Source organism: Labeo rohita, chromosome 23 (assembly GCF_022985175.1).
Source record: "Labeo rohita strain BAU-BD-2019 chromosome 23, IGBB_LRoh.1.0, whole genome shotgun sequence".
NCBI lineage: Eukaryota > Metazoa > Chordata > Actinopteri > Cypriniformes > Cyprinidae > Labeo > Labeo rohita.
Window position 1 is genome coordinate 17273758 of NC_066891.1, and position 22482 is coordinate 17296239.

Below are 22482 nucleotides of genomic sequence, written 5' to 3' on the forward strand. Positions count from 1 at the left end.
AGTAAAAATGCAGAAAGTTTTCTGTAAGGGTTAGGTTTAGGGGTAGGGTTAGGGTAAGGGGATAGAAAATACAGTGTGGACAGTATACAAACCATTGTGCCTATGGAGAGTCCCCACAAAGATAATAAACCAGACATGTGTGTGTGTATGTGTGTGTGTGTGTGTGTGTGTGTGTGTGTTAATGGTATTCCAGTTCTGGCTGATACTTATTGTCATGTTATGGCTGATAACCAGTAAATAGCCAGTATTAAAATTTTTACAGTATTTTGTTTAAATAAATGTGAATTTAGGGATTACAACATTATAATGTACAGTATGAAATATGGATATTCATCTATCCATCTATCTATCTATCTACAGTTCATGTCAAAAGTTTACATCCCCCTTTCAGAGTCTGAAAATGTTAATTATTTTACCAAAATAAGAGGGATAATACAAAATGCGTGTTATTGTTTATTTAGTACTGACCTGAATAATATATTTCACACAAAAGATGTTTACATGTACTCGACAAGAGAAAATAATAGCTGAATTTAGAAAAATGACCCTGTTTAAAAGTTTACATCCCCTTGATTCTTAATACTGTGTTTTTACCTGAATGGTCCGCAGCTGTGTATTCATGAGTCCCTTGTTTGTCTTGAACAGTTAAACTGCCCGCTGTTCTTCAGAAAAATCCTTCAGGTCTCAGAAATTCTTGGTTTTCCAGAATTTTTGTGCATTTAAACCCTTTCCAACAATGACTGTATGATGTTGAGATCCATTCACATTGATGACAACTGAGGGACTCAGATATGCAACTATTACAGAAAGTTAAAACACTCACTGATGCTCCATAAGGAAACATGATGCATTAAGAGCTAGAGGGTGAAAATTTTTGAACATAATGAAGATGTGTACATTTTTCTTATTTTGCCTAAATATCATATTTTCATTTAGTACTGACTTTCATTTAGTACTGACTGGCTACAAAAGTTTCTTCAGGGAAATATGTAACTATCTTCTGTAGCTTCTGAAGGTCAGTAGCAGGTCAGTTCAAACGTTTTCACCAGCTCTTTCACCTGTTTTCAGCTCTTAATGCATCGTGTTTCCTTCTGGAGCATCAGTGAGCATTTGAACTTTCTGTAATAGTCGCATTTGAGTCCCTCAATTGTCATCAGTGTGAAAAAAATGGATCACAACGTCATACAGCCATTGTTGGAAAGGGTTCAAATGTACAAAAATGCTGGAAAACCAAAGAACATTTGTGGGACCTGAAGGATTTTTCTGTTTAACTGCTCAGGACAAATAAGGAACTCATAAACAACTATCACTAAACAAAAAAACACAGCTGTTGATAATTCAGTTAACAACACAGTATTAAGAATCAAGGGGGTGTAAGATTTTAAATGGGGTCATTTTTATAAATTATATAAATTACTATTATTTTCTCTTGTGGACTATATGTAAATATTTTTATGTGAAATACCTTATTCAGGTCAGTAATAAATAAACAATAGCATGCATTTTTATTATCCCTCTTATTTTGGTGAAATAATTAACATTTTGCAGATTCTGAAATGTAAACCTCAACTGTATAAAAGTGAATTTAAATATTAATAAATATTATAAAGGCATACAAATTATGATATTAATAAATAGTATAATGGCATATAAATAATGCTAAAACGTTTGTATGAATGTAAAATGTAGGAAAGCACAATTAAATGTCTAATATTTCACATTATCAAATCTGATAAGTCTGATAAGCAAGTCTGCTTTCTGTTTCCAAAAAAAGCAGCACTGCATCTGACTGCATTTGATTTGATCAAAAACAAGACATTTCAATATCATGTTGACAGATAGAAAAAAAAAGAACATGAAAAAAATGACAGCTTTACCAACAACTTTTAAAACTTAAAAAAATATATTGTTTGTTCTTTTAACAGTCTAGAAGCATGTCCCAACTTGCTGTCTGTAAATTCTGTACTCTCTCTGCTCTACTTTGAAGGATATAAAACCACCAACTTTAAAAAAAAAAAAAAAAAAAAAGTGTCTAACATGAACAAAAAGAGACAGGAAGAAACTGTGTGGGGTTCAGGAGAATCTAAGACAGGATACAGGCAAGTGTAAAAAGCCAAAGAAAGTGAATATGCAGGGAAGACACATCATGCTGGACTGTCAATCACTGAAGCCCGCCAGTAGACTTTGGCTCTCGTGTAAGTGTCATCTTAATGAATCATTCAGTAAAAGCAGGCTCTTCAGCTCAGCAAGAGGACAGGGCATTAAGTAGAAGCTATCTGTCAGCCACAGACACTGTCTGTCCATCCTATTTTCAGTTAGGCCGTCACTCTCCAAAGGCCATCCGGTTTACCTAGCTTTCTCCTCACCTACTGCGACTTTTCAGCCTGGGAAGCTTTCCAAAATAAAGTGACAACATTTCTATTCAGAGCTATGAAGGCTTGGAGCGCTGTTCTTCTATAGCATTCATAACTTCATGAAGATAAAAACACACACCCATACCACCAGGTCACCTTATGAATTGAAAAGTTTATATCTAGTTTATATCTAGAGCCCTATGATTTCTGTGATGCAAAAACGTGGCCGGAATCACGGAATCCACTCATAAAAATGTAATTTACAGTATAACACAGAATGTCACGGAATTTGCCAGTGTTTGGATGGATAAATCAAAAAGTAGGTCAGTACACAAACATGATATGGACTAGTATCTGTGAATATTAAGCTGCAAAAATACTATTTAAATGAATCCTGCTTGTTCTGCATGTCTCTGTGTGAATGAATCTCGCAGACGCATGACGTCGTTTACTACACACATAGGCCTACTGAAGTGCACGTGACACTCGTGGTGTTTTCAGCCTCTGCCGCCTCAGTATATAAGTACATGAACACACCGTTTCTTTTGAGAAAACTGATCATCATAACATGTTCAAACAGAAACTTAAAGGTCTTCACAGCAACCCGACAAAACAAAAGTTGGGTTTAACTTGAAGAAACGGTGACAGAAAAAAAGATACTTAATGTAATGATAGTACTATACTAATAAAATTATTATTAAAACATTATTTTTAAGGAATATTTACCAGAAGAAATATTTACCAGAATTTATTTACCAGAAAAATGTAAACACACAGTATTTCTTAAAAAATAAATTAATTAAATCAGATGGAAATAAATTGGGGTCCCACACCTTGGTTAACTTCAAATTCAAAGACCTTTCAAGCACTTTCCAGGTCCATTACCCACAAATTTAAGGACTTAATGTGGGGACACATTTCAAGTGAGAGCAAGGTTACATCATGTTACCTTGTAAGATAGAGTTTCAGTTTTCATGTTTCAAACACAACTATGCAAAAAGCATTTTATTGTAACTTCACAGCCTATTTTTTGAATGTTTCATGGTGAACGTCATGGCAACATGCAACACACAACATAATGCATAAATGTGCATAACTAACGGAAATCAAGCAAGTTAGTATGCATAGGCTACAAAGTGTTGGCAAAATAACACATTAACAGACTGGAGGGATAATATGGAATTTTTTCCAAAAAAAATTCTTGCACAAAATAAATGCAAGCATTTTCTTTTTTTTTTCTTTTTTTCAGATTCACAAACTTTCAAGGACCCGTGGGAACCCTGATAAATGAAAATGAAAATTTATTTTTTATAAAAATCAGTCAATTAGAGATGCGTTTGATTATTACAATTTAATGAAACTATTAAAAAATTCAGAAAATGAATGGAAAAAAACTAAATTTGGTTTTGGTTTGAATTTGAGAGGAAAAAAAACATGTATTTCATAGGGCCTTAAAAATGTAATTTTTGTTAAACTTTTAATAAACTGCTGTTAAATGGTATGTTTCATGATTTCAATCAATTAGACATGTTTATGTTAAATATATTTTTCAATTTAACCATTAAAACAAAGTCTAGAAAAATCTAAATGGAAAAAACGGAATTTGGGAAAAAATTCATTGGGTCCTATACATTTTTCCTTGCAATTCTGACAAAAAAAACTCATAATTGTGAAATATGAACTCTGAATTATGAACTATGAGATAAACTCAGACTTGTGAGATCCAAACTCGACAAAAAAATATGAATTAAAATACAGGTTTAACCTCTTAACTGTCACGTCCCATCAGTGGGACGCCTAAGTTTACTTCACCATATTACAAATTAAAAAAAATTAATTAATTATAAAAATTTAAGTCTGGATAGTCTGTTTTTAAAAAATTTTAAAAAATGGGAGTGACAGTTAAAGCTAAATTTTTATCAGTTATATAGACAGAGAGTCAAATGACAGTAAATGTTAACTAATCTTGAAAACGTGCACAGATTAACTGTAGCAACCCATTATGAATATGATTAATTTATTTAAAGTTATTACTTTTTAGCATATGTTTTGCATACTGTGAATCATTCAGTGGTGCACAATATTTCAAGTTCTTCTCACCCCTCTAAACACCTGTTCCGCTTGGAAAAACATCAAATAATGCAAGTAAAATGGGTTGCAGTGCTGTTTTGTGTTGGGTTTAAATATAACAGATCTCACATTCAGGATATCTCATATTCCCTGCTACTCAAATTAAATCAGAAAGGCTGGTAAATGTTAATATCAAATCTTAATCTTCAAAAAGTTCACAAATTTAGTTACCCACCATGAATATGATGCTTATCTTATTTAAAGTTATTACTTAGCATACGTTTTGAGTCTTACTGTGAATGGTTCATTTGTGCACAATATTTCAAAACAACATCAAGTTCTTTCCATCACCTCTAAACATCTGTTCCACTCGGTAAACATCAAAGTAAAATGGTTTTGTGGTGGCAGATATAACAGATGACAGCAGCCAAGCATGTAAATATTCCTCCGTAAACATGTGAATATTCCTCCAAGCAATCACAACAGAATGTCAAATTGTCTTATTGTACAGAAAAGCGAAGATGACATCAATGTTGAATAAGTGGCTCCAATGGTCAGCAAATAAACAGAATAAGTTTTTGCACTGAGCATATGTCAACAGGCATTCTGCAGCCAACAAACCCATTCAATTGATGAAGCATTTGGCATTTTAACCAGGAAAACAGCACATCTCAAAAAACAAAGTGCTTTGCTGGCAATTAGATAGGCAGTTTAATTTCTTAAAATACCAATGCTACATAAAGCAACCTGTGTGTTTGCCAGCCTGCAAAGTAAAATGCCTACTAACTAAATCTTCCACTTAAAGACAGCTGAACATCTCTCACTGTGCCGGAGAAAAGGACGAGACCTTCGCTCCTTCAAACCTCCTTAGCTCTTTTTCAAAGACTTTTGGCTCATTTAAAATCTAAGCGACTGGATGAAATCTGATGTGATCTGCAAACTAAATATTGAAAATTAAATACTACCAACAATAATAGATTCCAATCCCGTCTGCTCATTCTACTGATGCCGCAGACAGAGATGACATGAATGCTGACTTAATTTTTCCTCTGCAATTGCAAAGAGCTGAAGAAATGAAGTGCAAATGGGATAGCTTACACTAATGACATTACGGTGGGGATCCGCAATAAGCCGAGCTGCTAACTGAGATTGGCAGCACATCACTGTTAGAATCCATGAATACAGATGAAGAAACTTCTGAAGCGCACACTTCATAATCAAGAACATAATAATCATGCTCTAATAGATTGTGTCGGTATGCAAATCAAAACAGTAAATGACTTCGGCTGATTTTTAAGGACTTCTCACCCAAATTTTTAAAGTGGAGTAGTTTTTAGAGAAAGATATAAGCCTAAAAAGAAAAATGTATTACATCTGTGATGTAAAACAGGCACTTCGCAATGTTCACATTTTATGATGCTGGAATTGTTGCAGATCTTGAATCTAGAAACTGAAGAATGAACATGAGATTTCACATTATGCTATACCATTCAAAACTAGGGTCAGTAAGAATTTTCAAGTTTTTGAAGTCTCTAATGCTCACAAAGACTTTTCTTTTAATAAAAAATACAGTATTTAACATGTAAATTATTCCTCGGATGGCAAAGCCAAATTTTCAGTAGCCATTACTTCAGTCTTCAGTGTCACATGATCCTTCTGAAATTATCAGTCAGATATTTCTTACTGACCCCGAACTTTTGATATCACCAAGCCTACATTTATTTGATCAAATACAGCAAAAGCAGTAATATTGTGAATTATTAAATCAGCTTTCAAATCACATGAATAAATTACATTTTAAAATATATTCAAATATTCAAATAGTAAAAAATATCACAAAAATTCACTGTAAAAGATGTACTTTGGATTCAGGCTTGGGGAGCATTAAAAATCTTAATGTTAAAAATCTTACTGTTCAAAAACTTTTGACATATATATATACACACTACCGTTCAAAAGTTTGGGGTCAGTACATTTTTATTGTTTCTTTTTTCTTTTTTTTTTTTAAGAAATTAATACTTTTATTCACCAAGGATGTATTAAGTTAATAATTAAAAGTTTATTAAAAGTTAATAATAAATAATTTACATTGTTATAAAATATTTATATTTTGAATAAACACTGTAATTTTTAAACTTGTTATTCATGAAAGAATCCTGAAAAAAAAAACACAGGTTCCAAAAAATATTTGGCAGCACAACTGTTGATATTATCCAACATTGATCATTCTAATAATAAATCCGCATATTAGAATGATTTCTGAAGGATCACGTGACACTTAAGACTGGAGTAACAGCTGATAAAAATTCAGCTTTTCATCACAGGAATAAATTCTATTTTAAAGTATGTTAAAATAAAAAACATTATTTTATATTGTAAAAACATTTTGCAATATTACTGTTTTTTTTCTATATTTTTAATCAAATAAATGCAGCCTTGATGAGCATAAGAGACTTCTTTAAAGACTATTACAAGTCTTACTGACCCCAAACTTTTGAACGGTAGTGTGTATATATATACATATATATATATATACACACCTCTAATATATATATATATATATACATATTAGAGGTGTGACGAGACATGAGAACAAGACAAGACAAGAAATCCTCAGTGATGAAACATAGGAAATATTGTCTTTTATTCAACTGAAAAAGACAAAATGCAAAAAAATGTAGATGCATTTTGAACTTTATGAAATTAAACTTCCATTTTAATGAATTATATGCAGTAATAAACAACAACAAAAAAGAGCTTCATAATTCTGGATAGACTGAGAATCCCATTGTTTTTAATAAATTGGAGACCACGATTCTCTCACGATTCTGGAGACATAAACTAAACAGTTCTGACAAATTGTTCACTGCTTGAGTCTTATATATTTATGTAAACAAAGCAAATGAAAAAAAGAAACATTCAATGGAGTCAGTGTCTCGCTTCATTAAGACTTGTTTGACTATTGAAATCTCCTGAATGAATGATTTTCTTATTCATTAACATGGCCAGCGACAAAATTCATTAACATGGGCAGCGACAAAATGTGCTTCTCACTCTCCACTGACACTCGCGATGTGAAACAGTCCTAATAGACATAGCTAAATCGTTGTCATTCAGGAATAAGATCTCGTGGGTGTTTGAATCCAGATCTCGATATTTTAAGGACTAATCGTGCAGCTCTAATGTAAACACTGCAAAATGTTTTGCGAGAACATCGTCACAAGATCATCAGATCTTGTCACATCCCTATTATATATAATATTTGCAAAAAATGATTATAAAAAAAAAAATTAGCTGATTGCCGTGTATTATTCTCCACATACAGCGTGATCTGAACCCTAAACACGTTTTGTCAAAAACGCCGGTATTGTCCACTTCCAAGCGCCCTTGTTGTTTGTGAACAGAAGCCGATAAGTCCATTTTAGCGAATCAGTGCGCTGTATTCAGGTCATGTGACAAGGCTACTTTAACTTTGAAAAGACGTGCTAGCTGAGAGGAGTTTTGTCAAAGCTGACTAAAAGTGATTGATATTACTTGGAATGCGCATAGAAAAACTTGATTTCTGAAAAAAATGGAGTTATCAGTTTTTGCAAATGTATTCTTCATAATATGTATATATATATATATATATATATATATATATATATACACACACACACATATATACACACACACAGACACACATATATACATACATACATACATATATATATATATATATATATATATATACACACACACACTTACAAACTTGCAGTATTTCATTCTAAGCTTGAATGACCCAATGTGCTTTAAAACACCTATTTCAAACACAAAACCACAAAATCAATTTTCCATCAACAAACAGCAAATTAATCTTGCTGTTAAGCCACTTCCTGTTCAATCTAGAGGCTCAGATCAGCTAAAAGTGATGTTTATAGCTGAGAGGCATACTCCATGTTTGATTTTTTTCATTTGTGTTATCCCTAATATAGTTTATTCTGTATAGAGAGAAAACATTGACAACCATCAACCAACAAATCAAAATGCTAGTTTTCGAAATGAATGTTGGGTTTCCTTTAGAAAATTTAATTTATGAAATAAATGAACTGTTGTACCACAAGTTTTTCAGGGTTTGTAAAAGGGAGTTTACAAAAAAAAAAAAGAATAAAAAGACTTCTAATTAAAAGCCAATTATGGAAAGCTTAAAATCTGAATAAGCAATTAGGAAGTACTGTGAATGTGTTTAAATCTGCTTTTATAGCAAACAGCTACAATATTTCAACAACCTTCACAGCAGTTTCCTTATCAGACACTGATTTATAGAGCTCATTCCAGATGTTAAACATCTAGCAGAAACTGGCAAAGTGCCATGAACACAAAAACAACATTTATCAAAGGGAGAGCAAGTGTTCTCAGAAGGCACAATAAATCACTGCAATACAGAGAAACAGATGTATGCCTTGAAAATAATGATAATCACGTAAACCATCAGCCTGCCGGACACTTGCATAGTGTACAGTACGTCCATTTTTCAACTTTGAAATGGTAATGGGTGAGACTTCTACACTACGTAATCACAAGAGACATTATTTAGAATTAGCTATGGGACCCAATGAATAATAAATAAGAGTCAGTTAAGGCTACAGTTTGTGTGCGCTGTTCTTTCATTCAAAAGCGTTCCTTCCAGGTTCCAGCCTACCACTTCAGGTCCCTCTGGAGAGATCCAGCAGCCAATTAGCTGAAGCCCTGAGGCAGCTTGATGCATCTCAGGCAGGATCCAGGATGACAGATCTGTTCCTGCTTAAAGCTCAGTTTTGATGAAGAGCAAGCTACTGCAAACTCATACACCACCTAAAGCAGCACTATTCATCCAGCTGTCCTAACAGAGCCTGCGAATCGGAGGAATCTGAGGTCTTGTCTTTTAGATGAGCATGCAAACATGGCATAGTGCTGAGTGCACTGTATGGCAAAGAAGCCTTTTATCTGACGACATGCTGAGCAGTCCAACAGAACACAGCAAGGTCTCTTCTCATGGAAATATTCCAGTATGTGTATGCATGTGTGTGTATGTGTGTGTGTATATATATTTATGAATGCATTATTTAGGGTTATATATAATTTAATTCGGGGTTACATATAATTTAATTTAGACAACCAAAAAAAAAACATTAGAATTTTTTTTAAAACCATATTTATACAGTGCACAGCATAAATAAGAAAAAAAGATGGATTTTCTTAATGATCATTCATACAGTTCATGGAAAGATGCCCAAATCAGAAACTTATTAAACATATACCTAATAAAAACAGAGAAATATGTCATTTATAACTGTAAAATAATTAAATTCACCAATTTTATTTAAATGAAGGATTGCCGAAATGAGTACACACCAGATTTAATTCAACAAATGTATAATATTCCAGTACATAGTATGTCCTCAATCATTTTAAATATACTCCTCAGACCCTTCTTGGCACTGAGTGTACAAGTTCATGACAAATTGCTACACCTGTCCTGTTTAACTCCTAGATGATTAAACGCCCTAATCACTAATGGAAAGTGTTGTTCAACTCATCTCTATAGAATCCCTCATAGGTACTCAAGAGTAATGCATTTCCACTGAAGGATTTTCACCTTGGGAGAATGTATATCAGTACTGTCATGTTGAAAAAACGCCCAACAACGCAGGGAATGTGGAGAGGGTAGCATCTTCTGTTTCAAGTTTTTGTATTACATCACACAGTGGTGTGTGAATTCATAACTGCACTGATAAAGCACATCTCCCTCAAACCGTCAGCACACTTACATCCCTATATAAGAGCTTTACTACCACTGAACTTCACTGTGGGAAACAGGCACTTCTCACTATACTCCTCCTCTAGCAACACCATAACATTTTAGATGCTGTTAGATCCAAAATGACTGACTTGGTCTCATGAGACCAGAGTATGGATTCCCAGAAGTCTATATTTTGAAAATATAGGGCTTGGAATAGGTCAGATGAGTTTTCCCACCATGCATGTCACTTCTGCAGGCTGCATTTTAATCTGTGAGATAAACTTTTCATAGCTTTTGCCAGCTCTGAGACACTTGCATGGCATTTCCCCTGCTCTTTTTCTAGCAATTAATCACTCATCACAAAGGAAAGCTCAAAGTTAAGGCCTGATTATTTCAGAGGTCTTGTCACAAACCTATTGTTTTTGAATTTCTGTGTTACTTTTGCTATATTTTCACACTTAGAACAATGACTTGGTATTCCTCTTGTACCACTGTCCTCTTTTGTACTAAGAAATAATTCTCCTGACAGTGTTCTCTGCCAAGCAGTTCCACTGTTGCCAGCATTAAGTCTGAGAATGATTCAGAGGGCTTTTTAACACTTATAATTGTCAAGAAATTGCTTCTCTTTAAAGGCACAATATGTAAGTTTTTGCGCTAGAGGGCGCATATTCAAAACAAATAAAGAACCAAAGGCGTAGTTTGATGATGCAGTGATTGAGTGTGGAATCATGGGAGTTGCTGTCTTCATCCCCAAACCCGATGCAATCCGTCCGAACTCATGTTCATGGATGAGCTAATGTATGACTTATTAAGGTCACTGTAGTATGAAGCAGGGTGGGGCTGAAAGTCGTGGAAGCAAAAGAGGACACTGGAGCGATCGCTAAAGAAAGACGAGCACGATACACGGCTTGAAAGCAGCAGAGCTTTTATTATGCCACAGTTGACCACTTCCGCTCTTTCCGGTCATGCATATATGAGGTAAAACAGTGCTGTTTTCTCATACTAGATACATTTGAGTGTGCTGAAAGTTCTGTTATAATGCTACTCTGTGTGTTAGTCGGCGGTCTAATGAAAGGCACAACATATTAAAGTGTCTTTTAGGTTTCCATGTTTTCGACAAAATAAAAACCGGAAAAAAGAGAGTGTATGACATCTGTTATACTAGTTAAAACTGCTTATTTCTCTGGATTTAAACATTCTTGGAAACATTTGGGATAAATGTACAGTAAGTACAAAAGTCAGCATAATATATAACACTGTTCTAGTGGTTTATGGACATTTTAATATTACATATGGTGCCTTTAAAAGTTTTGGTTTAACACTTCTCTGTTGATCAAAAAACATTTTCCTGAATATTTTTAACTTGCTTCTTTGGTAACTGATCAAGCAGACTTGCTGAAACATCATCTCTAAAGAACCCAAACATGTCTTCTAAGTAAAGAGTAATTTCTGAATATGTTACATTTCAGAGGGGTGTACTTATTTATGCTGTGTACTGTATAAATACATCTTACAAAATCCAAAAAATCTAAAATCTAGACGTGAGATAAAAAGATGCTGAAGTACACTAGGAGCGACATCAAGTGCAAAGAAACTAGTTCAAGAAAATAAGATCAGGAGTATTAGACAGAAAACAAACAGGCCCTAGAGCATTAGAGCATTAGAGCATCTCTATAAAGTATACGTAGACTAAATATAGTTTTTAACTGAATAATATAAACTCTAATATGAGACATTAAAATAAATATTACACAGCCAGTGGACTTGGTTGGTAGTGAGGGCTTGGTAATGGCTACAACTGGAGACCTCCTATTGATTTAGTATGTCATTGGAAAAATGACTCTCTGTTGACCAGATTTGCCGTTATGAACAGATACTAGAACACCTTAAGCCTATTATGTATGCACATTTCATGAACACAACTGTGAATCCAAGAACCCCATCTGTGGAGGTCGAACTTTGAATGTGGACACATCATTCCCACATGATTAGGGAACATTTACATTTGATCAACAGAATGCGAATTAACTCAATCCCTCAAAGGCAAACACAGCTCTTCATCTCTGTGTTCATTTGTTTTAACCTTGAAAGGTGATTTTTAAATGAAGCTTTCTGGGATCACAGCTCAAAAAAAAGGCCAACAGAGACATGTGAGCCAAGTTTTGGCCTTTCACTTTGTCTGCCATAATAATCATTTTTACCAACCAATTTTTTTATCAAGAGGCCAGAGCAAAATTTATTTCCTAACCCCTGTTCAGCATGACATACAGTATTAACCTCAGTATGAATACAAGCACAGTGTGAGGATGGAGGAAGAAAAGACTACATAAAACTGTTTTCAAACACTGATTTAAATCCATCGTCAACGTGTCTTTTAAGTCCATAATCCATATCAGAAACCCCACTGCTGGTGAAAATAACAGCATGGACACAATGATCCTTTACTTTGAGGTTCACCAGGGTGAAAACCGGTGGACGCAACACAACCAGACCCCTAGTGTTATCTTTTCCCTCAGAGGCCATATGAAATGGGGATAAAAATGGTGTAAAGTACAATCAGAACACAACAGATTACACCGCACTACGTGTCCTTATCTATTGTCAGTCTCCCCCAGCACACTCACAGTCTATTCTCTGGCCATCTAATAAATAAATAATAATCTGAAATTTATTTTAAGGAAAAAATATTTATGTAATATGGTTTGCTTAGTCCACACTAACCCAGATACTCTGTAAAACTAGACTTCAGATGCTCTTGTTTATAGTTGAAAGAGCTTAAGTTTCATAACCAAAGAGATAAAAGAAGCAGCAAGCAGATCAAGAAATAATATTTGAATTATTTTTCCTTTCTGAGTCACTGGAAAACGCAAATTCACATGAGGTACAACGTCAGACTATCTGCTGATGAGCCACACTGTTTAAGATGCTGTGCTGCTGTTGTGGCCGGATCAGAATCACAGCTGAGCGCAACAGGCGGAGAAGCAGATGTGCTACGCCATGTGATATCCACTTTCACCACAGAAATAGTAACTAAAGATGCAGCCTCCATCTTAAGTACAAAGAGTGTGGATATATCAAATATGCGTCTGACTGTCTATTCTATTGAATCACACAAAGTTACAGCTTATTCAGTCAAATTCAACCATCTTTACCACACAGGGTCTGAGGGACAGGTATTATGCTGAATATGCCAGAGATTAATTTCTAAATGTTAAGGAAACAGAAGAGCAGAGGGATGTAATCTACGCTGACCCTAGGTGAAATTGAACTGTCACTGCCGACCCATGAATGCTTGGAATAAAATGAGCTAATTAGAAAGCCTAAAAAATTATATCTGGACTGTGAAACATGTGAAACCAAGGGGGGACAATGGAAGAGTCTATTAAAATCATGCTTAGTAAGTCAAATAATGCTTTTCAGCATGGGCAATTTTATGGGAATCTTATTCCTTTAAATATCTATAATAATAACAACTACTTCATGCATTTATTTTATAAATATACATTTTAGATTTTTTAAAATGTAATTTTAGATATTATATACACACCGGTCCAAGGTTTTTGAACAGTTGGATTTTTAATATTTCTTTAAAGAAGTCTCTTCTGCTCACATTTATTTGATCCAAAGTAGAGCAAAAAGAGTGAAATTTTGAAATATTTTTACAATTTAAAATAACTGTTTTCTATTTGAATAGATTTTAAAATGCAACTTATTCCTGTGATCAAAGCTAAATTTTCTGCATCATTACTTCAGTCTTCAGTGTCACGTGATCCTACAGAAATCATTCTAATATGCCGATTTGCTGTTCAAAAAACATTTTTTATTATGATTATAATCAACATTTAAAACAGTTGAACAGGTTCTTTAATGAATAGAAAGATAAGCATTTACCTGAAATAAAAAGCTTTTGTAACATTATACACTATGCCAAAAGATTAATGTTTATATATATATATATATATATATATATATATATATATAATGATGCTAAAGCTTTGAAATCACAGGAATAAATTACATTTTAAATATATTCAAATAGAAAACAGCTATTTTAAATAGTAAAAATATTGCAAGACTTTACTGTTTTGCTGTACTTCAGATCAATAAATGCAGGCTTGGTGAGCAGAAGAGACTTCTTTAAAAAATATGAAATGTTACTATTCAAAATCTTTTGACTGGTAGTGTATGTAAAATTTTATCTTTGACAATTTTAATGCAACCCTCTTTGCACAAAATTAATAAAGAAAGTAATTATAATTATTATTATTTTATTAACAATCATAATTGATAAATAATTACTTATATTATGTAAATTATACATTTTATATTTTTTAAATAACGTTTTATATGTTTAATAACAACAGAGAGGCACAAAAAAATATTCCCATGAATATTACAGCTGATTTGAACCCTTTTCTTGGTAATTTACATAACTGATGATCTTTATACAGTTAATGAACGGAACTGAATCAAGTACATGTATTGTACAAAGCGCTATACAGATAAAGATGACCTGACTTGACTACTCAAATTTTTTCATGTGATTTCTGGAAAAACCACCCAACCTCAAGGCTAAAGCTTGGGCATCAGAGCAAAAGAAAACAGTCCACTGGCCTCAACCCAGTCTCCAATCAAACACAAATGTTCCACACAACAGCTTGATGGGTGTATCGTTGTCTTAACACTATTTGCATACAGATATAATGTACTGTAGATTCAGTATCCACAAAGCGCCATCTCTCAATGGAGTTCGTTTGCCAATATTTCACATCTTGTAAGTATTACTTCTTGCAAGTTTTATTTTAATTAAAAGGAATGTTTCTGTCCTTGCTACCACTGCTGTTATTTATTTACTTGATTAAAGTAAATCTATTCTAAAATAGATTTGAGTATATCTAACTATTAATTAGAAAAGGAACACTGTTAAACAACAACAACAAATACAACTACTGACATGCACCACTTTGATACTCAAGCAAATGGAAGGCAACCCACAGATCCTCAAATTTTCCTTCATTCTTTCAGTTGAGATGGTTTTGGGAATGGAAAAAGACTGATATAAGAGTGTGCCATCTTCCCTATGAAATACCGCTGACAGTGCAAGCAAATGGGAGCTCGGCTCTGCATGTAGTGCTTGAGATGAGAGGAATATTACAGCATCAAACAGAAAGGCTTATAAAGGACCAAACACTCACCACAAACTCAATCTCTCCATGAAAGCACAGAAATTCAGAAATCTTTAAAAAGGAGCAAACTTAGTTCAACAGAAGTTGTGCGTTTGTTGACTGACAGCTACAATAATCTCCTTAGCACTTACACTGGAGAAAATGTAAAAGGCTATTACTCTGCTACCTGAACTGAGCTGAAAGAAGTATTTTACTCAAAAATAGAAATATTCTGTCATCATTTACTCACCTTCATGTCATTCTGAACTCTGGAGCTTACCAAGCTTGAAAAGGGATGCCAAAAAAAACTTCTTCTGAAGCCATATATTAGTTTTATGTAAGAAACAGGCCAGGTTTATGCCTATATCATTATCCACTGAAAATATGGACATCTGCTGCTCTAGAGAACATGAGAGTTATGCTCTCTTCAATGTTGATCCAGTTCACAAAGAGGAATGAATGATTTATTCACCAATCAGGTTCTCAAGATGCTGAAGCGGTTGTAAAGTAAACATCTCACTGGGGGTTAAGATTACCAGTAAATAAATTACATTTCAGACTGTTCTTCATACAAATTCTGCTGATCATTTATTTAGCACAGGAGTCATATGAACGTTTACTTTCAGGATGCTCTACATTGCTTTTTTGTTCTTTTGGAGAATGACAGCCCCAGTCCTCACTCAGTTTCTTTATACTGAAAATAGCAACCAAGATATTTCTCAGAAAAAATAACCTTTTGTATTCTGCATAAAAAAGTCATATGTTTTCAGAAGGACAAGAATGAGTAATAATTGCAAACATCCTGACTATTAGGTTGCACCATTTTTATGGTTTTAATGGAGCAACCTAATAGTCAGAATGATTCATAATATTTTTAATGGTCCCACTTTATTTTAGGCATCTTTTCTCATGTACTTGCATCTACGATTCATTGTTAGGTAGAATATAATTACTGAGTTCATTCTGTATTGGAAAAAAGCACTTTAGCTACTATTAGCTACTACACTCCTATACGTTCTTTTGCAATGATGCCATAGAAGAACCATTTTTGGTTCCTTAAAGAACATTTCAGTGAACAGTTCTTAAAAGAACCAATGTTTTGAAAATCTAAAAAAAAAACGTTTTCCACTATAAAGACCCTTTTGTTAAATGAATGTTCTTCATGGAACCATAGATGCAAATAAAAACCCTTTATTTTTAAGAGTGTAAAGTTGCTTTATTTTTAAATATAGCCTGAGTAGAAAGTTAAAACATGTACACAATAAGTGCATTGCATCAACTTATTTAAATATTAGCAAACAGTAAACTGGACAATTAATATGAAGTGGGTTAGTTTTAAGGCAGAATAAAAAAGCAAATTCATCCTAAATTTAGATGGCAGTTAATTTAGAGCAGTCAAAAATGTAGTAAGTTGTTTAAGAAACACTACTACACAACTGCACGAGTCAACAAACGGCATAAGCATCTGTAACTCAGTGTTTATGTCATGCGTTCAACCCTGCAAGTCAAAATGAGACAATAATCACATTAAACCTACTGTAGCCTTAGGTATAGTCTATCCTCATAACCCAGATTCATCTGCCATAGCCACGCTTTCATTAGATACATCCACAAATCCAATATAACAGGCTACGCACTCGAATTTGGATTGTGTCTCAAAACTAAGACAGCATTTTTCGGCGCGTGTAGTTTGGTTTCCTATTCGGTAAACGCACCAATATCAGAAATTATTAAAAATACACACAATCTATGTAAGCAGCACACTATATTTTTAAACAGTCACGCGAACAAAACTATGTTTGCACGCATAGGCTACCAAACGGACATATTCTTATGTATTTAATCTTATTACCTAAAACGCAAAGCCAGTGCTCTTGCGCAAGCTGCATTTCTCTGCCTTATTTTTCCATATCTCACTTCATGTTACAGTGAAGCATAAAAATTTTGTCGGCTTACCTTGTTCTGTCTTCTTTGCTTTACTTCTCTTTTTGTCACCAATGTGAAGTCCAGTGATGCGGGCGCACTCGTTACAGTAAACTACTAAGCTAGACCATCTGTAAGAACACAAGCAACGAAAAGATCCATTTATTCTCTGCCACGGTATGACAGTATACCGGGAAGGTTCGGCGATGTACTGAATAATACAGAGCTCTCTCACACAACTGTACTCCTCCTCAGATCGACGCCGAGGAGTCTGAGACATCTACACGACAGCCTTGATCCGACCAACTGAGATGTGATGCTGTCAGAATAATATCCTTAAACTGACAGCAATGCTGCAGACATCCATTCGCTTCAATTTATATCAACATTGAATCATAAAAATAACTTTTTGTTTTTAATAAAAAAAATATATTAACTAAAAGAAATCGAGTCCAGGTGACAATCCAGTAGTAATTTAACTCCATACAGTCCTCCATCTGACTGACTATTTTGCATTATGAAAGCCCCATCCATTTGAACAACCCTTTTGCATTTTTCCATGGACTTAAGAGCATTCTGCAAAACAGCATAAAGTGGACAAGGTCAGAAACCCGTTCAAAACAAATTATACTCACAGATCAAATGTATGATCTGCGGTGATGTGCAAGCGCTCTGCAAAATAAAAAATGAGATTTTGGAGGCTGGGATTCAACCCTTAGAGACGCCCTACTAAAATGTGGTTTTATGAAGCTGTTAATTGTAAACATCAGGATGCATGCAGGGTTTGGTTTCAGGATGAATTTCAAGAAGTGTTCAAAAATGCAATGATGGGCTTTCATGGTTGTGTAACAAGTAGATATGTCCGTAACGGCGGCGTCTATGGTCTCCGTCCTTGTAGGTTACAAAGAGTGCAATACAACTTTTCTTTGACGAAAAACGGAATTACATCCGTACACGTGCTTGCAGAACACCTTTGACCTTTCGGTAGTGTCACCTGAATTTACGTTCTATTGGTAGCACATGAGGATGTAACTTATGCACCTTTTTCTTCCCGTAAGAGTGGGAGCGGCCATTCGTAAATTTTATGGGTGTAGCTTTCGGTCTCATTGGCGCCCAGCTATTTTTAGCTGCACAAAACAGATCGTTTTGCTGCTTGAGACTGCAAATTGATGTGTCTTACCATATTATTTTAATGTATTATCTTAATTATGAGCACACTAGTTTTCAGTGCAACCAGTTTTACCATTACTGCACGTTATTATTCTTCCAGAAGTCTCACCCATAGGGGACCGCAGGGCACAACCTAACACTTTTTTTATTTCTCAGTTTGTGTAATTCCACGTGGGGTTCAGAGTTAAATTTTTTATCCACATTAACTTCACACTTGTCTAATTACAGTGTATAAGTTTTTCGTTATTTACCTCAAAAGAAATGGAGAGAAAAGTGACAACATGCCCTGTCGGTGGGGTACATTGTAACCTTGTAACATGTGAGGGGCATATGTTTTAACATGACCACATGACAGCCTAAAATGTTATCTAATCTAATGAAAAAAAAAAAATATGCGTGACAAACTAAAATATTCTTGTCTATTAACTTTTTCAAATAAAATAATGGCCTTTTTTTAAGAAATAAAACTAATCTAATTTTGGATTTTGACAATGAACACATCGCAACCATGCTTAGGACGGCCCTGATCACAACACATATACAGTATAGTTCAAAACAATGTAGGCAAATAAAACACATTCAGACATTGAGAGACACTCCCTTCCCTCTACACACCCCTGATAGCACATACATCACAGAGACATCTAATTGATGTCTGCAATTACATCTGGAAGATGTATTTTTTAGTGTCTGCTCATCTGAGACATACGAGACATATGTCACTTTTTTCTCAATATGGTGTTGAAATTATTGAAATTTGGTTATTGTAGTACATGGAAATATTTAAACCATGTGTGTTACAATTAACCCCACATTATTTGTGTCCCGCACTCCCCTACTTCCACGTTAAAGAATAAGGTGGATAGCCTATACAGACACAATGCAAGACAACTGAAATATTATAATATTGAATGTTAGATTTTATCATTGGAAAAAATTACAACAAACAATGAGTTTACAAATTATATGATGATTATGAAAACGTTATTGCGGCCTAGGTAAAACTATGTTTACTATGCACTGACTTAAAACTTGTATTGTCAACTGAGCACTGTAGAAGAACATCTGGATATGTTTCACAACATTTTCCATTGGTTTAAATGCTGTGATTTTACAGTGGATCTTTGAGGTTTAAGATACTATATATGAACATCACAAAGCATAAAATTAGTCCATATATAATTGGGACTACAAAGTACTTTTGGCTCTGAATTTCAGATTCTTTAGAAATTTTTTCTAGCCTGTCAAATGTAATCCATTTTTATCCACAAGCGTAATACTGCATCCTCGATTGCTCTTTTCATTTTAAAATCCTCAGGTACGTTATTATAAAATTTCCTGACCCAAGCTGCAACCACATGACATCACCATTGCCGCTGACATTTCAAATGCCAAGGGGTTGCATCTTTTGCAGTTTTGAGGTGAGTGCTGAGCTGGAGAAATGACCCACTAAACCCCTAAGTAACTCTGACATTTTGTTTAATGATGAGTGGTACCAACACAAACAAGGTGAATAGTTAATTCTGCAAGCTTTATAACTTGAGGTAAGGGTTGAGACATTAAGCATTCCTTAGATATGATTTGCCTTTCCTGGAAAATGGCATCACTCTCTGAAATGACAGTAACTGTCTCCACAGTAGCTTATGTCTCTGACCATTCTTGGACTGTAAAAAGTAGCAGCTAATTCTCTGTTTCATTCATAAGTTTCAGGATTTTTTAAAGTTGAAAGGCTATGCTTTTGACAAGGGATTGAGAAAAAGTTATGTAACAAGCTTAAAAAATACATAAACTTCACCAGGGAAAAATCAATGTGCATACTGCGTAGTCAAAAGTGGGGAACAGAAGTTACTGGCTCATGCAGTCACTTCATTTTTTGCAGGAGGATTTGTTTTCCTTTAGGGCCTTGTAATTTTGTCTTGCAATATTTGCAAAAGCATGTCTCATTCTTCCACACAACCATGCCCACATTTTTGGCCATCAAAGTTGTGGACGGTTTAGTTTATCACATAATTGTCCACGGTCACACCACAGCTGAATCATGGAGCAGCCATTGAATGATCACTGTTGTTTTGAGCCTGTAAGTTCTTTTAAACAAATTTGCGTAGCAAGTTTCCCTTTAAACTATTGCTGTTCCATGGCAGCAGATGACCTGAAAAAGAAATCTGCTTGAAATCACATACTGTAGTATGGATGAAATTTGAACAAACTACATCCGATACTACATACGAATATATATAGCGAATGTAGTATATGTCCAGATGACATTCGTATTACAAACATTCATATTATATAAAACCTATATATATATATATATATATATATATATATATATATATATATATATATATATATATATAGTATTCAAGTATTATGTAGAGTATGTGTTGGTTAAAAAAAAAGACAGTGCTTTCTATTACAATATATTTTTTAAAGTAGTTGATCAAAATATTATTTTGAATGTATGCGTTGATCTTTACTACATTATGATGAGTTATGATGGACTCTAATGTCTTTTTAGCTGCTCACTAATATGGCATATTTACTCTCCTGCCACCAGCCAGATCACATGTATGATATGACTACACATGCATTCTTTATCATTTTGTTTTTCTATTCTTTTGTCTGATATTTGAGCTGATAAGCAATGCATTCTGTCCCCTGCGGCACTCTCAACCATCCATGCACATGCAGCATATCACAAATGAAAATAATAAAATGGCTGTTCTTTTGAAATACACAATTGTATGTGTAGACACACAGGCTCCTGTCAAAAACATTGCACACACCTAAGGCATGAGATCAGGCTGGTTACAGTTTTGATGCATGTCTTGCCTGTATTACGTTAAAAATTTTGGGTATGATCATTATTTTGCAGGTTTAATTTCCCTAATACAATTCTCCAATAATCACACTATTGAAATATTATATATATATATATATATATATATATATATGCACACACACCAGATATTACATACACCTTGCAAAAATTGCAAAATGTTAATTATTTTATCAAAAAAAAGAGGGATCATACAAAATGCATGTTGTTTTTTATTTAGTATTGACCTGAATAAGATATTTCCCATACAGTCATTGCCAAAAATATTGGCACCCTTGCAATTCTGTCAGAAAATGCAACCCTTGTTGCAGTTGCAAATGTTTTGGTACTCACATGTTTATTTATTTTTATTTTTGCTTGCATTGGAACAACACAAGAAAACAGAGAAGAAAAGTCAAATCTGATACAATTCCACACAGAACCCCAAAAATGCACTGGACAAAATTATTGGCACCCTTAATATTTGGTAGCACCCTCTTTGGAAAAAATAACTGAAATCAGTCGCTTCGTATAACCATGAATGAGTTTCTTACACCTTTCTACTGGAACTGGAACTCTTCTTTTGCAGACTTCTTTTCTTTTTTTCTCCATGCTCAGTATGACACACAACACAAAGGTTGAGTCAACTTTTTGAAATTTTAACTGGTTGTAAATGTGATTACTATATTGCCCACATCTGTTACTTGCCACAGGTGTGTCTAAATACAAATTACAGGAGCATCACATGCTTGAAAAGCAATTATTTCTTACAATTTTGACAAGATGCCAATAATCTTGTCCAGTCCATTTTTGAATTCTGTTTGAAATTTGATCAAATTTGACTTTTTTCTCTGTGTTTTTTGTTGTTGCAGTGCAAACAAAAACAATAAGCACGTGAATACCAAAACATTTGCAATTGCAACAATTTTCTGAGAGAAGTGTTACATTTTCTGACAGAATTGCAAGGGTGCCGATATTTTTGGCCATAACCGTAAAAGACATTTACGTATAGTCCAGTAGAGAAAATAATAGTTGAATTTATAAAAATGACCCTGTTCAAAAGTTTACATATGCTTCATTGTCAATACTGTGTTGTTGCCTGAATGATCCACAGCTGTGTTTTTTTTTTTTTTTTTTTTTTTTTTGATGATAGTTGTTCATGAGTCCCTTGATTATCATGTACAGTTAAACTGCTTGCTGTTCTTCAGAAAAATCCTTCAG

General features: G+C 34.1%; 1 protein-coding gene across 1 annotated transcript in view; it reads right to left on the bottom strand.

Moving 5' to 3' along the window:
• rap1gapa (RAP1 GTPase activating protein a) overlaps positions 1 to 17571 on the bottom strand; it is a 129246-nt gene extending 111675 nt beyond the window's left edge. Inside the window, exon 1 of the mRNA XM_051096532.1 lies at positions 17307 to 17571. The gene's annotated coding sequence lies outside the window, so the exon portion shown is untranslated. The remainder of the gene's footprint in view (positions 1 to 17306) is intronic.
• Positions 17572 to 22482: the final 4911 nt, after the last annotated feature.